At 37.6% G+C, this 16158-nt stretch overlaps 1 protein-coding gene and 1 pseudogene across 2 annotated transcripts in view; one reads left to right on the top strand and one right to left on the bottom strand.

Annotated features, from left to right (window-relative positions):
* Ddah1 (dimethylarginine dimethylaminohydrolase 1) overlaps positions 1-16158 on the bottom strand; it is a 128744-nt gene that overhangs the window by 52816 nt on the left and 59770 nt on the right. The gene's annotated exons all lie outside the window — the stretch shown is intronic.
* LOC141425370 (U11 spliceosomal RNA) lies at positions 124-275 on the top strand (annotated as a pseudogene).

Here is a 16158-nt window from a genome sequence, read left to right as displayed (position 1 = left end):
ATCTTAGAAAGTTTCTACTATGATCTTTTCTTCTATAAGTGTCTAGTATTTTCTTGATTCTATCCACTGTGTTTTCTAATCAAAATGTTTTTAATTTCTAGGAATCTCATTTGAGTCTTTTTATAAAAGGGCTTCTGCCTGAGTGGCATATGTAGGGCAACCTGATTGCTCTGTGTGCAGAAGTGACATCAACAAATTTCAGAAGCGTCATTTTTTGGTATATGGGCAGCTGGTGATGGGGGAAAATACTTTCTACATCTTACCCTATCACACCAGGCTTTTCTTTATACCCTTAAGCATACTTATGAGATCTGATGACAGATGTTTTAAGGTCCTTGACTACTACTTCCACTATTTTAATCATTCACACATCTCTCTCTACTGAATTGATTTTTTTTCCTGAATGTGGGTCATATTTTCTTATTTCTTTGCATAATTATTGATTTTTAAATTAGATTCCAGATATTATAAACATTACTGGGTGTTAGGTTGCATTGTATTTCTTTAAAGAGTGTTGGCTTTTGTTTTGGTAGGTAGTTAAAAATTTCCAGATTAGTTTGGTCCTTTTGAGGATTACTTTTAGCCCTGGTTATGGTGAATCCATAGCAGTCTTTATTTTGGCATAAAGATTCTACTAAGGCCTTGTGTCATATGATGCCTTTCCATTCTGACTTGTAAGAATATAAACTATTCTCATTCTTCCACGAATTCTGGGAATTGTTTGGTCTATTTTCTGGTGGCTCTTTCTCTAGCCTCGGTTGCTCCTCTTATGAAAGCATAGATAAATATCCAGCCAGAGCCTCAATTAACAAGCTTGCAGATCTCTGGTATGCTCTCTCCACACAATTCCTCATCTCTAGTGCTCTGCCCTGAAAATTCAACCATCCTGGTTTCCTCAAACCCTGGTCTTTGTCCCCTTAACTCAGCAAAACCACTAGCTCTGCTCAGTTCTCCCTTCTGCTGTGGCCTGGAAACTGTCTCCAGACAGTAAGTTAGGCAAATAGAGATCTCACTTCACTTGTTTCCCTTTTCTCATGCTTCCTGGTGTACACTGCCCAAAAAATTTGTTTTATATAGTTGGCCCAGTTATCTAATTGTTTATAGCAAAAGGGAAATTCCTGTGGCAGTTAATCTTGCATAGACACAAGTAAATTGCTCAAGTCCATACACTGTTGCTTTGCTTCCCTGACAACCTCTATGACAATACTGTGTAATTTCTCATAACTTCAGTGACTATTTTTTCTCATTCAAACAATGAGACCAACATGTTTCCCCTAACAATTAAGTGGGTGGTCTAACAATTACTTCTGTAAGAGTAACTGCAGTGATTCTTGTGATCTGGGTGATGCTGGCATTTAGAGAGAGCAGCAAATGAAATGAAACTCCTTTAGGACTTATCGAAATTTTACTTAAAATGCTCTGTGTGCTCTGATACAGCTATCCCTCTAATAAAACTGATCAAGGAGACCATTTGTACCTACATGGAAGTCTGTCTCTGGATCCTTAGAGACAGACCTAGCAAAGTGAATAATAAAGAAATTTTAATCATTATATTAAAATTAACAGAGACAGAAACACAATTAATAATCGTTACTGATTCTTTTCCTTTTTCTTCTGCAATATTCATTTAAGCTTCTGACTGAGAGAGCTTTGGCCTGCCAGGGGACCTTTGCTAAAGGACTCAAAGCCACTGGCATAGAGCAAAGCAGCTGGGAACACAGAACTATAGCAATAGCCAGGGAACTTTTCTACTTGAAGCAAAAACAAATGCAGAATGACTTGGGGAGAAACATTCCATTTAGCCATGGTAAAGAAAACCAGAATCATCTTGGAAGAAAATAAGAATTAGTAAAACAGGTGCTAAATGACACCTTAACTACCCTCATTTTTAATAACTTGTTTTAGGAGAGCTAACTCATTTAAAACATACTTTTAAAGACATTATCAAATTGGAAAATGTGGCAGCCGCTTTCTCAAATAATTTTGCCTTTGGAAACCTGTGTGTTCAGACCACAAGCCCTCCCCCACCCTCCCCTTTAACTGATGGCTGCAGTCAGGCCAGCTGGGCAGGGAGGAGGTCCAGGAGAGCAGCAGAGCTCATGACACTGGAATCACCCAGTGGTGATCCTGGACACTAGGATCTACCACTTTCTTACTATTTTTGGAACCTTGAATTATTACTCAAACTTCTCCAACTTTCAATTCCACATCTAAAGTAGAGATAATAGTGACTATCTTGTGATGAAAGATAACAATGCAGGTCAAAGCCTTAGTGCAAAGCCTGATACATAGCATTCTCTCCTTATAGCTATTGTTGCTGTTACTACTGTTGTGTGGAAACTGAACCCAGGGCCTTGTGCAATCTAGGAAAGCACTCTACTATTGAGCTACATCCCAGCCCAACCTTACTATTCTTAAGAAAAAAAATAAGTTGCCTTTTGAATATAAGTTACCTTTTAAATACAAGTTATATAGGCAGCAAATATCATAAACCATGAGATTACAGAAATATGAGTATCCAAATGAAAAGTAATTATAAAAAATTATTTAAATCCATGTACACTGTTTTCAAGAAATGAAACCATAAGGATGGGCAGAAACAACACACTTAATTTGTCTCATTTTTCTCCTCCCAAATTCACTTCTAAATGTGTTATCCAGAATCATCAGGACCCTTGGTAAGTGTAAAATCACATTTTACATGAAAATTCCACTGCAAGAATCCATAGATGTCTCCTTTAAACTGATCTGAATGTAGCACTCAGGAAAACTCTGGTAGCAATTAACACCCTAGAACAACCAATGACTCCCTGAAAGATGGCAAAAAGAAAAAGGTGTCACCTTTGCTGTGCTTTGGATGAGAGTATTTTTGTCTACTTTCAATATGGAGTATTTGGTTTCCTGTCTGATAGACCACCTGCTTAAGGTCCCACTGGCTGAGGACTCACTAAAAGGAATTTAAATAGACAATTCCTGGAGGATATGCAGCAAAATGATTAAGTTCATACAATTTGGAACTGAACAATTTGGTCCAAATCCTTGTTATGACATTTACCAGTTGCCTGGGCAAGTTACTTGTACTTGCAGCCTCAAACATTAAAAGTTCTTTTTAAGCTGGTCATGGTGTTTCATGTCTGTAATTCTAGCTACTCCGCAGGTGGAGATCAAGAAGATGGAGGTTGGAGAGCAGTCCTGTAAATAGTTAGCAAGAACCCCATCTCAACCTCTAAAAGTTGGCATGGTAGCACTCATCTGCCATCTCAGCTATGTGGGAAGCATAAATAGGAGGATCACAGTTCAGGCTGACTGGGCATAAAAGTAACACCCTATTTGAAAAGTAACTAAAGAAAAAGCGGCTGGGTATGTGGCACAAGGCCCTGAGTTCAAACCCCAGTTACTCCACCACCACCACCAAAAAAACCTATCGTTTTTACCACATGGGATTGCTGTGGTGAGTAAACGGTGTATGTAAAGAACAGGACATAGTGCCCTATGCAATAAGTGTTCATCCAACATTATTATGAAATTTTGGTCTAGGCACCTAGACGATCCATACCAGAAACTCAGAACACTAACTCCATACCACTCCCATCACTGCTGTTTTACTCCACGACTGAGTAGGCATGTGCCAAGTGGCCGATGCTGTGTTTGACACTGTGCTTAATGCTTTAGTTACTTAGCTGAAAGACTCTTGTCTGAACCATCTTCATTGGAGACCATGAGCTCTGTGAGGGTGGAATCTTTCTTTCTTTAATTTTGTTTTGTTTTTTGGTAGGACTGGGGCTTGAATTCAGGGATTGGTGTTTGCAAATCAGGCCCTCTACTGCTTGAGTCACACCTCCAGTCCATTTTGCTCTGGTTATTTTGGTGATGGGATCTTGTGAACCATTTGGCCAGGCTAGCCTTGAACCACAATCTTCCCTTTCTCAGCTTCCCTAGTAGCTAGGAAAATAGGCATGAGCCACCAAGCCTGGCAGGGTGCTTATCAAGTAGGGGATGCTAACAAGTTTTCATGGAATGAATAAATGCGTCAGGAATGAATAGGTATGACACAGGATGACTGAGATGAATTCCTTGACCGCAGAGAGCTTATGCTCTAGCTGAAGTTGAAATTAGTCTCTCCAAAAGGCAATGGAAATAGAGACAGTTAGGGAGGGAATTCCAGGCAGTGGGATCACTACGAGTAAAATACCAAAAATTTCTATTATAATTATGCTCATATAATTCAATGATAATGGCAAAAGAATGTATAGTCAAACTTGACATTTCTAGAAGACCTCTTAACTTTTAACAATAAAAGAATCATCCTTATTACTTACTTATCATAGAAACAGAAACTCTAGTCAGTTTTATATCTGAAGTCAAAGGAATGAAGGAGTATGCTGTCACATGTTCTTCTATGTTGGGTCAAGCCCAATCCTGCCCCAAATTGGAAAAACTGGCAAGGTTTCCTACCTTCCAGTTAGAACAGAACCCAGTCTGATCTGCAAGTAGGACAAATCTGACTTAAAAACCCCAACTGAACCATCTTCTACTCAATCCTCCTGTCTCAAGACATCCCACAGGGTAACAGGAAACAGGGCAAGGGGAGAAAACACTGTTTCCTCTTCTGAAGTCAAGCTACCTGCCAATCCACTCAACAGAATGACAATATTTGCCATTGCAAATATTGGTCTTCTTTAGTGAAACTCCAGATAAAGGGTTCCTATCTCCCACACTCCATGTGAAACTTTTTTTTTTTTTTAAATAGGAGAGAGGACCAGTGGATGCAAAAGGAATAAAAGACCATGGCCACATTCTGGCTTCTCTTCTTTTCAACTTGCTTCTTATTGATCCTATGCTGCTTTAGGATGAAACAGATGCTTTTCTTCTGCTATAGATAACAGAAAAGCCAAGCATTCTTTATACAATAATTTCTTTTCTCTCTGTGGTATATATAATGAATATATATTTGGTCTTTGCTTCCAGTTCCTGGCACAGAGCTCCTAAAACTCGGAATTTCCTGAGTGATAAAAGTGTCTTTTGTTATTCATAACAATCCACTGCACCTGAATTTATATTAATAAGGTGGCAGATAGCCTTAAGGGGCTGGTCATCAGGAAGTTTAAGTGATTGTAGGGTTGGAACTTTCAGTCTTATCTACTTGACCTCAAGGAAAGGATGGGGTGGTGGCTGGAGATTAAACTCTATAAAAACTATTAAACAACAGGATTTGATGAGATTCATGGTTGAGCACTGAGGTACTGGGAGGGCGGTATCTAGAGAAGGCATAGCATCCCTACCTGTGCATCTCTCCCATCTGGCTACTCTTCAGTTGTATCCATTACTGGTAAAATACAAGTGAAAGTTTCCCTGAGTTGTAAGCTAGTCTTTAACTTATGGAATCCTATGCTAACTAACTCCAACTAGGATCTGAAATGAATTGAATGGTAGGATGCCCAGTTGGTGTAGGAGGACTGATCAGTGTGGGAAAAACCCCACTCATCTGGTATCAAAACTGTTCTGTGGGGATGTAGAGAAAAAGTGTTTTGTCAGAATCTCTAACTAGGAATGGGTTGGTAAGACCAACAAGCTGGTAATGACCAAAAAAGGGAGTTGCTATTCAGATATCCTAAAAGCAGCTATTTGTTTTTTAGTTCATTACACAGGTAATGATATGAGTGAAATTAAAGCAGTTCAGTTGCCTGGGTACACAGTTCCCAGGGAGTTCATTCTGGAGATAACACAAGGCAACACTGCCCAAGTTTAATAGACACTTCACTGAGATCAATACCTTTGCTGAGATCCTTTCTTAAACAGAACAGTGGGGCCCTGAAGGTCTTCTTTGTTCGTTATCTATGTGCCCAAGTTGATTCAAAGGTGTTTTTTGTCCCCATCTCTCTATCCTCTATGGAGATTCCTGGCCTTGTTTTGCTGTATCTCAGCCACTTGTTAAGCAACAAAATCTTGAGCTTATATTATTGAACATGATCAGGATATTGCTTGAAGAACACAGGCTACTCTCCCGGAAGTTGTAAAGTTGTACATCAGAATCAAGACAGTCCACCTGTTGAATTTAGGGAATTTCACTCACTGCAAAAATGTGGTAAAGGCTGCTGCCCATGTGGGTCTCCAAGATGAAGCTTCTCTGAAGGTAGTTACAAGCACACCTTCCCTTTTCCTCAGTAACGTATCTGCATGTATTGTAGGGTCCTCACAGGCTGAAACACCCTTCCAGGTTGCTGGTGAGAACTCAGAGCAGAATTTGTGACCCATCTATCACTACTGATGCTGAATATCATGACTCTACCTAAAGGCACTATCCTTATTTTATGGCTTTACCCATCTTTTTTGATTGCCTGTACCTTGTATTTTATATATCCCTTTAAGCTGCCTTATATCTTTTCAGCACCATGATGGTGCATAAATGAAAAATATAAAAACGTAAGCAGAGATCTGACCCACAGTCATGTGTGTTACCTTCTTCAAAAGTGCATCAGGCAGCTGTCTAGGGTTTCTGAAGCTTTGTCAATATGAGAACACTGGGCTAAAAGTGAGCTCTTCCGAGCACAGCAGACTAACACTTGCTCATCGTGAAATTTTGGTGCTGAGAGAAACAGTGTTTAAGTACTTAGAAATAACTATAAAATATACTGTGCCGATGAAATCTAACAATAAAATTATAGAAATCTGTACCTTCCCAAGAGCCTAGAGTTCCAAAATGAAGGAAGCCTACTGTGAAAACTAGAAATTCATGAAAAGTAAAATTATTCATCACTAACATTTCCTTCTTTACCTGGGTTTCTTCATTTTCTGGGAGCACTGGAGAATAACTAAAATATATCACATAAAGATAGTTTAAAAAGCACATACAGAATACCACAACAAATAGTTACTTTAAGGAAAAAGAGTTGCAGAGAAGTTGAAGGATAATTTTACCTTGAATTTCAAGAGAAGCAGCTTTTGAACTATTTAAAAATACTTATTCAGCTGTAGAATCAGATAATCAGTTATATAAATTTTTTAAAAGAGTCTCTATGGCTATCTTAATTGAAAAGAAACGTTTTCATAAATTGTTTTGCACCTACTTCTTTTTAAGTGTGTCCTGAAAGTATAGTCTCAAAAAAAATGCATCTTTTATTTCTTCCAGTCAGGAAAAAAAATGTGATTATTTTCTCCTCCATCAAGACTCTTTCACCTATAGCAATGAGACTATTTTCCAATTTTTTAATAAACAAAATCTTTTTAAAAGTATATATGGATTTCCTATATTGTTTTAGTCTCAGATGAACTTGATATTTTCTTCTGAATTCCATAATTTCATTTATAAATAGTAAGATATAAAAGTGTTTTGTGGATTTTTCTAATACAGATAACCTAAAGTTTCATTTCTAGAAAACACAATTAACTAATAAAAATCTTCACAGAATTATCATTTTTGCTCCAAAAATATTACTCTAACCTAAACAGAGACTTCTTAAGAAAGCTTTGTACATACAATGAAGCAGCTTCAGTTCCAAGTGATAAGAAAGGGATCTGTGTGTACTGGCTGTGCTCTAGGATCCTCCCTTAGGGCCAGCTAATGGGAGTAAGTTTAAGAGAATTTTTTCCTTGGACATGTAAATTCCTAGGTTTAGTGAACAGAATTATAGAAAAAAGTAAAATGAAATAGAAATAGAATAGTTATATCCAAGAAAAATCTGAGAAGAACCATTCAAAACGTGCAAGACACACTGTACTTAAAATGTACTCAAAGGCCCATTTCTGTAAGGGCCGTCTAAACATCCCTTAGCTCTACTCTTCAGGAATCTTATTTCCAGGCACAGTGTCCTGGAGCATTTGCAATTTTTCAATTGGAACTCTCAGCACTTTACTTTAAAAATAGTCTAAAGTCAGGAACTGAAATACTGATCTATTTTTCAACCCTCAGGTTGCTCCTTAGTCACTATAACATTAAACATTTCTGAAGAAAGGATTCTTAAAGCTGGCTGTGGTTCAGGCAAGTCCTAAACTTATTAAGGGAAAATAAGTTATCCTCAAAAGAAAAAGAATGTCTATACTCAGTTGGAAAAAAGATCTATTTTCCCCCTCATACTGAATTATGTATTAAATCAGTTCAAATTTTATTTTGAACCATTAATCTGTAATTTAACATAGCTGTTAAAGTAAATGGATGTTTCAGTCTATTTTATGTCAAGCTGTTTACTAGAAAAATAATTCACTGAGTATAACATGTAAAATACAGTTTCTCTTGTGTAATTACTTTCTAACAGATACATGTTATACTCTTGGCAAAATTTCCTTGTTGTATTTTAACAATGTAATTGCTGACAACAAAACACATTCTTTAAGACAAAAACAATTTCTGTATCTTAAATCATAACTATTTTCTTTCTTCTCATACTTTTAATAGGCTAAGAAATCATTCTAGAACTAGTTTTTAACAAGTTTCCAGAATGTTTTAAGTATACACATGCATGTGTGCACAAAAGGTTTATGGAATTTTCCTTTCGGATCTACACACTGAAATTCACAATTAAGCTAACCCAGACATGAAAATCAACATTACAATTCACAAGTATTCAGCATTCAATGACCTCCATTTCTAGAATCCACTTCTTTAAAGAATGCCACCAGTTCATAATGAACCACTGTCAATGAACTTCTGCCCACAGGACGGCAGGTGATAAACCTTGAAAGAGCACATTCCGGAAGGCACTGTTGAGCTTCCTTGTCCTTACCACAGCTGGCTGCCATCAAACTGCCATCCAAACCTGCTATAGGGAAGCACTTCCGCCGCGATCTTTTCAACAGGTTCCCTCTTTCAACATCCACCTGTGTTACTGTACAACAGTCTGAGCCGAATTGAGCCATGGAGCAAGTAATAATGCTCACTGCAACTCCAGACAGAAAAAATAGGAGCTAATTTTCCAGACTCCTGTGGGGATACAGAGCCTGCCTGCTGAAACTGAATCCAAGAGTTCAATGGCGGGCTCAAGTATTTCTTTATGTTCTACGGAATGGCTTTTCCGTTCTTGGTGTTATTTCTGAGCCATGATTTAGAAAGTAAAGGAAATTCCCTTCCTCTGCCTAGCTGACAAGTTGTAACTGCGAAGAGAACTTCTAACAGAAACCCACAGTTGTTCCATACAGTGTTCTCACCACAATTTAAGTCATTTTATGTTGATTTTCTTTATTTAGGGTAAAATCGCTTTGCAGCCATTAAACCCAAACTTCTTCCCTTTGGGTTTTGTTTTGCTTCATTTTTGCCAGAAAATGAATGACTAACTCTATAATCTTCCCTAAGACAGCCGAACAACGTATTGCTGACAATAAAACACAATGCAAAATGATTTCTGTATTTTAAATCACAACTATTCCTCCTTCTATTACTTTTAGTGGGTTAAAAAATCTTATTATGACCAGTTTGAACAAGTTTCTAGATTATTTTAAGCTTACACACACACACACACACACACACACACACACACACACGCACAAATAGGTTTTTGGAATTTTCCTTTAAGAACTACATACTGAGGCCAGGTGTGGTGGCATCTTGGGAGGCAGAGATAGAAGCTTGGTCAGAGGTCAGTCAAAAGTATGAGACCCTATCTAAAACACAACTAAAGCAAAAAGGGCTTGAGGTGTTACTCAAGTGGTAGAGCACTCAGATCCTACCAAGCACAAGGTCCTGAGTTCAAAACCCTTAGTACAATCACACACTCACTCACACAGTACTTCATGAATAAAATTAATCAGGAAAATGTAGATCAACATTACAATTCAGAAGTATTATATCCTCATTCTGTGGCCTCTTGATAAGGATAGACATGTTTCTTTTGCTGGTGCTACTGCCAAGTTTATGAGGCCTCCCCCCCTCCTTTTTTTTTTTTTAAAGAGACTACCAGATTCTCTATCAGTTCTATACAGCTGCTAGTTTATATTATTCTGAGGGCAAATATGCTAGCAATTCCTTCAGTTTAATCAGATAGACCAAATGGGTATGATTCTACTTAGTCTACCACCTAACACAACAAAGATTACCTAAAAGAAATAAGGTTTAAACTGTATCTAAAATTACAGAGGGAAACAGTCAAACACCTGAGGAAGGGATCTTGTTTATAACTGATATTAAAAAAACTTACTGTAAAAATACAGTACTTGATTCTGTAAAGGTTATGCATCATCAGGCTGCTAATACAGACATGGAAAAGTTGCCTTTAAACAGACACAGGTGTCAGGAAGTTTGATCATATAAATAGGGTCACTCCTTATTTTTCTGTAAGCTTGGTTTAAAGCCTTAAAAAGCAATGTTCTGGATTAACACCAGCTGGGCTGGTACCAGTGCACAATCCATTCCCTGCTGAGCAACTGGCTTTAGTTATATCTTGCATCCCCTAAAGGCAGCCTTGCCTTTTAGCAGAAAAGTGGAGGTGGCACACTGGTACAGAAGTGTTGAGAGAAGGTGGGGTCTTCTATGAGAAAGGGAGGACCTCAAAGAGAGTGGGGAGGAGAGAGCCCAAGAGTCCCAAGTATTTTGTTTCTCTGTAAGAAGGAAGGCCAAGGTACAAGGCTCCTCCATATCCTTTTACTCCAAGGCTCCCATAAGATGCATATTCCTCCCCCTCAGCAATACATCTATACTGAAATTAGAAGTAACACAAAACACTTATGTTACCTACTTAAAAAAAGGGTTTTGTTGAGTATTGCAGACCATGTTGATATTAGCCTCTGGTAATTTGAGAGAAGCTGAGAACTGGCCCTTATCCAGAGCTATATGTGCCAAACTACTGTTTCTTCATTAGAATGCCGTATCTACCTGGTTGGGGCATGCATTATGTTTGCCCTACTGCTGTGGAAACTGAGACCCAAAGGTAACTTGCTCAAGGTCATGCCACCCACAACTTAAAGGAGGCAGGCATGTCTGACTCTAAAGCCCATATTCCATCTCAAAAACCCCTTTCAGAATATTTGAATATTTGAGTCTGGGGAGACTATATCAAATATTTATATGTACAATTTATGAAGTACAATTTCATCTTGGAAAACTAAGGAATAGAGAAGAGAAGCTAACCTCATCACTACATCTTAATCCAATGAACTTTAAAAAAAATTTTTTTTTTGTGGTGCTGAGCCACAAACTAGGCAAATGTGCTACCACTCTGAGCCACATACCAGCCCCTCAAATATCCTGTTTATAAGTAAGATACCAATGTATCTTGATCTCTATTTTTTTAAATGTATAGTCCAGATTATTTCTCTCCTTTCATCATAAACCTCCATGATAAATTAATGGGAATTTCAATAAGATGAAATCACCACCAAGTTCAAAAAGAACATTAGTAAGACAACTATTATGTATTTTACTTGAAATATTCAGGAAGGATGTATAATAAAACATAAATTTAAACTTAAAAATTATTTTTTAAAATTTACAAATAAAAATGTTATGTTTATGGCATATAACATGATCTGAAATATACTGCATTATGGAATGGCTAAATAAAGTTAATTAACATGTATTACTTCATACACTTATCATTTATTTGTGGCAAGAACACTCAGCAATTTTTGCAACTATATAGTGTACTATCATTAGCTACAGAGAACAGAATATACTTTAAACATTCATAAAGAACAAGCTGAAAAATTACATTTCTTGTATAGTTTTTTATTTTTACATTTTTAAAAACTATTATATCAATATTTAAAAATAATATACTAAATTACAAAGGTCTTTATGATTTTCTCTGTAAATGAGCAACAAGGAAGATTAGAGCATAGCTAATATAAATGAAAGAAAATCTTCATTTGAGCATGTAAGAACAAGTACACATTCTATTTTTTTCTGGGACTTTAGACTTTCCTTGTGAGTTTTTGTGCTTGGTGTCTGTGTCCACTTTTAAACATTCCTACTTCCTCCACACACGTACTTCTACAGAGTTATGGGCAGGACGTTTTCTTTGGTATTTTTCCAAGCAGAAAGTTCTCCAGCTAAACATAGACTTTCCCACTGCCCCAAATTAGAGTTCTGGGTAAAGTTTTAATTAGTAATTTAGGAAAGACGAAACATTTAAAAATGTAATACATTATGCCCTTTCTACAATCCATGTAGAATGAAAAACCTTAGTATGCTTGAAAAAAATCTCTTAGCAACTCTGAGTGGAGCTAGCCAACAATGGATGATTCATCGATTTAGCTTGAGTGCACAGGAATGTCTGCCAAAAGGTCTGAATAAACTCACATTGCTAGACACTATGGTAAAATGTACCCTGACCTCTTTAAAAATCTATCAGAGCAGAAAGCTAAACCTGCAGCTTTCCAGCAATTCACTGGCATCGGGTAATATGCTTGAATTATAATATCTTGCTTTGATAACAACTGATAGACTTTCTCAGATAATCACATGCACCTAATTAGACACAGTGGTACTAGTGGGTTACCTCCAAGGGAATGCCACTGTGTTTTCAAGCACTAAAATAATGGTTGTCGATTTGATTTAAATCTCAAAGGAGGCTTTCTGAAATCTGAAACTGAAAGAACTGATTGTTAGTTTTTTGTACTATTGACTGAAGGATTTTGCAAGGTTACCCTAAATAATTATTTGCTCATTTAAAACTGGTAAACATCGTGTAACGGATACACAGTGAATGTGAGTGCATATATGCTAATATTATAACAGGACATCCCACCTTATGTTTATAGAAAATTCAGTGGAATTCAATTATTTTGCTTACATCTGTCATTTGTAAGTTATTTCACCTGCTTTAGAATTCATTGGAAGACTACGTACATGGAACTTTAAATTGTTAGCACGAGGTCACAGTTATACTAAGGCAGGCCCAGGTTTATAGCACAAGATTTTTTTTTTCTTTTGTTTAAGATGGGGTACTGATTCATTGCATTCCATCACTACTCATAATTTCAACATCTATAATAAAAAATAATTCATGAAATCTAAACCCTCTCTAATGTTAGGCAAATATAGTTTTAATTTCTTTTGTTGACATATATATGCAAAGAAAAGAAATTTTCTGCCTTGGAAGAGTTCTCCTTTTTAAAAAAAATTTTGATTGTTTTACTTCATCTCCTCTTCCTCCTTTACTTCTCCCTTTTCTTTTTGATTTTTTATGACAAACTATTAAAACAATAAAGATTAACTGAAAGGTTCTCCCCCCCACTCCTTTTCTTTCCCTCAAGAAGCAATCACTGTTATCAATTTGGGAGAAATTCCTTTCAAACAGTTTTATTGGCATTTACACAATCATATGTCTAAGAGATACAAATTCTATTTGTGTTTTTGCCTGTATAATATATTGTTGTATATTCACATATTCTATTATTTACCTTTTTAAAAAACATGTTTTGGAAATCTTACTATTTCTGTACATACAAATCTACTTCTTTTAAAAAAATTGGTAAAAAGTATTTCATAGTATTTTAGCTTACTTTTCGAAATGGGGAAAATACACACACCCACTAAAAACATAGCTGCTTTTCCATGAGAACCCAAATGAACAAACAGAATGAAACAGCAAATGGAAAAGTATAAATGAGTGAGGACATTTAGTTTAATGTTTTACTTACCTCACTGACGGCAATTCTGTGTATCCAATAGCAGTGGAAACCATCAATGGGCTTGTTACATTGGACAGTACAATCCAAACAGAAAGGTGGAAAGGATTGGGGATATTGCAAAAAAGAGGCCATGTCAACTCCGGGATCCCAACAGTAGACAGCTATACGAGGCAGTAAAATAGAAAATGCATGGGTTGGGTGTGGTGGTGCACACCTGTGTGACCCCACCTATTTGGGAGGTGGTGGCAGGAGGGTCCTGAGTTCAAGGCCAGCACTATCTCAAAAACTAAATAGAAACAAAAGGGCTGTGGACATGACTCAAGTGGTAGAGTGCTTGCCCAGCAAGCAGTAGGCCCTGGATTCAATCCCTAGTACTGCAAAAACCAAAACAAACAAGCAAAAATCAAGCATGATTCCTGCCCACATGAAGTAAGCTAGTGGTCTAAGCAACCTCTAACTTCACCTCCTTCTCGCTATTCCCACTGCCAGTCCAGACTCAGCATTTCTATTGCAAGAATCCCTAAGAAGTTTTCCTGAGTCCAGTGTTTTGACCTTCTGATCTATAGCAGAGATATCCCCCAAAGAGTAAGATCTGATCACACCATGACCCAAATGAAACATGTTCACTACTTTTCCTTAAACAACAATATAGGACAAACCATAATCACCTCAGACTGGCATTCACAGTCTAGTCTCAATTTTTTCTTCTTTTATTTTAAGTTCTAGTCGCTGTAAATGTCTGACTACACAATCTGTGGAGATTCTGCTACACTTCTATTCTACTTCACATGTTGCTAAAATGTCACCTCTTGCCACCTGGACCTTCTATACATGACTCTAGAAGAGCTTAAACATGTCCTCTTTAGTGGGCTCTCTGCCCACAGCAGCTCCCAAAGCAGTTGACATTCACTTCTGAAATACCATTCAATGCTGATGAAGCCAGTAAGAAGTATCTCTTTGCTTCTAGTGTGGCAACCTTGGGGACTAGGAACCAACTAGGAGCATGAACTATGGTAGGGAGTGGAAACAGGGTTGGAAAGAGCAGAGGAGCTTCCATCAGATGGGGCTTAGCTGTTGTAGACAGCATCATTTATCCGTGTACTGAGATGGTATCTTAAGAGCCAACTGTTCCCAAGTATATTCTCCATAGGTCCATGAACTGAATGTCTTGTCAGGGACCCACAGAAGCAAATCTTGAGCTGGCCCACAAATTATCACATCACACACACACACACAAAAACTACAGAGCATATGAAAACATCCAGCCATGAAACAAACCAACAGCAGTTTGACAGAGAGCCTGGAGTCTAAGAAACAGCCATAAATTGTTATGACCTGACTGAATTAAATAAATTAAACATCTGGAGCAGCTGCAGTATGTAGCTTAGACTAAGATTTTTAAAGCAAATTACAAATGTTAAGGTCAAGTAAGATAGAAGAATTCATAGGTGGAAAAACAATTAGAAAGAAACAAAGTAAATGGTGACACCAATGGGGGGATACTGACGCTGTGTTTGTTTTCACACTGAGCAGTCCTTGCCTGTCTCCTTCACTAAACTACATGAGCTCATTTTGGTGGCCAGCACTGTCTTTCATTTCTAGATCCCCAAACCTCAGCAAAATGGCCATTCAGTGTACATCTGTCCACATTGAGATGCTAGGACAGCAGACAATTAATTCTACTGGAACTTAAAATATAAAGACAGTGAAAGAGACATCTGCAGCTCCTGAAAGCTGCCATGATGACAACTGCTGAGCCATTTGACGTAAACTAGTACTTCACTGTCATTTTGAGGCTCCCCACAGGGAAAGCCACTGCAGATCCCTTAGAAGTATGCTAGTCATGCTGGCTTCTGCTCTGAGAGGGAGGGATCTTAAGAAACCACAGAAGGATCAGCTGACACTTCAGCCTCAGCACCACGGAGGCCAATCAATCACTAGAAAAGGATTTAGAAAGGGATGAAAGCGAGCTCCCAGCACACCCAGGTCTGGGGGAATTTCCTTCACTGATACCATTAGGGTTTCCTTCTAAATTGTCCCACCAATGTAGAATATGTTTGTGCAATTTAAGACAAAAAAGAGGACTGATTTTTAAAAAACTCTTATATGTACACCAAATTCCAGGCATACTGCCCATGATAGAAAACAGAATACGTTTTTAAAAAATTTAATTTGAAAGATTTTATTTTAAGGCTCAAGATAGTCTCTCGTTTACTATAAACTGTTCATAATTCAGCTGTATATGACAAAAGAGTTCACTGAGTGTGGAGTCTACTATATCTTGGTAGATTCTCTAATGCTATTTGCTGGGTGATACAAACAAACACAGAAATAATCAGTCTTCCACTGGAACACAACTGAATTTCACCTTGTGGGAGACTGACTACTTGTTCATCTGTCTCTTCTAGTTGGACCCCCATAACAAATTACAGTGTCCTTAACCCTCAGGGAAAGACCATCTTCCTGAGACTGCGGTCTCTTGGTCATCACTACCTCTGTGCCTTTGCCTGGTTATGCCCTCACCTAAAATGTCTTCACCTCTCTGTACTTCCAATCAGTATGGTACAGATCAAAGATTCCCGCTTTACTTCCCCCAAT

Source organism: Castor canadensis, chromosome 7 (assembly GCF_047511655.1).
Source record: "Castor canadensis chromosome 7, mCasCan1.hap1v2, whole genome shotgun sequence".
NCBI classification, from domain to species: Eukaryota; Metazoa; Chordata; class Mammalia; order Rodentia; family Castoridae; genus Castor; species Castor canadensis.
This window is presented reverse-complemented; position numbering and strand designations above follow the sequence as displayed.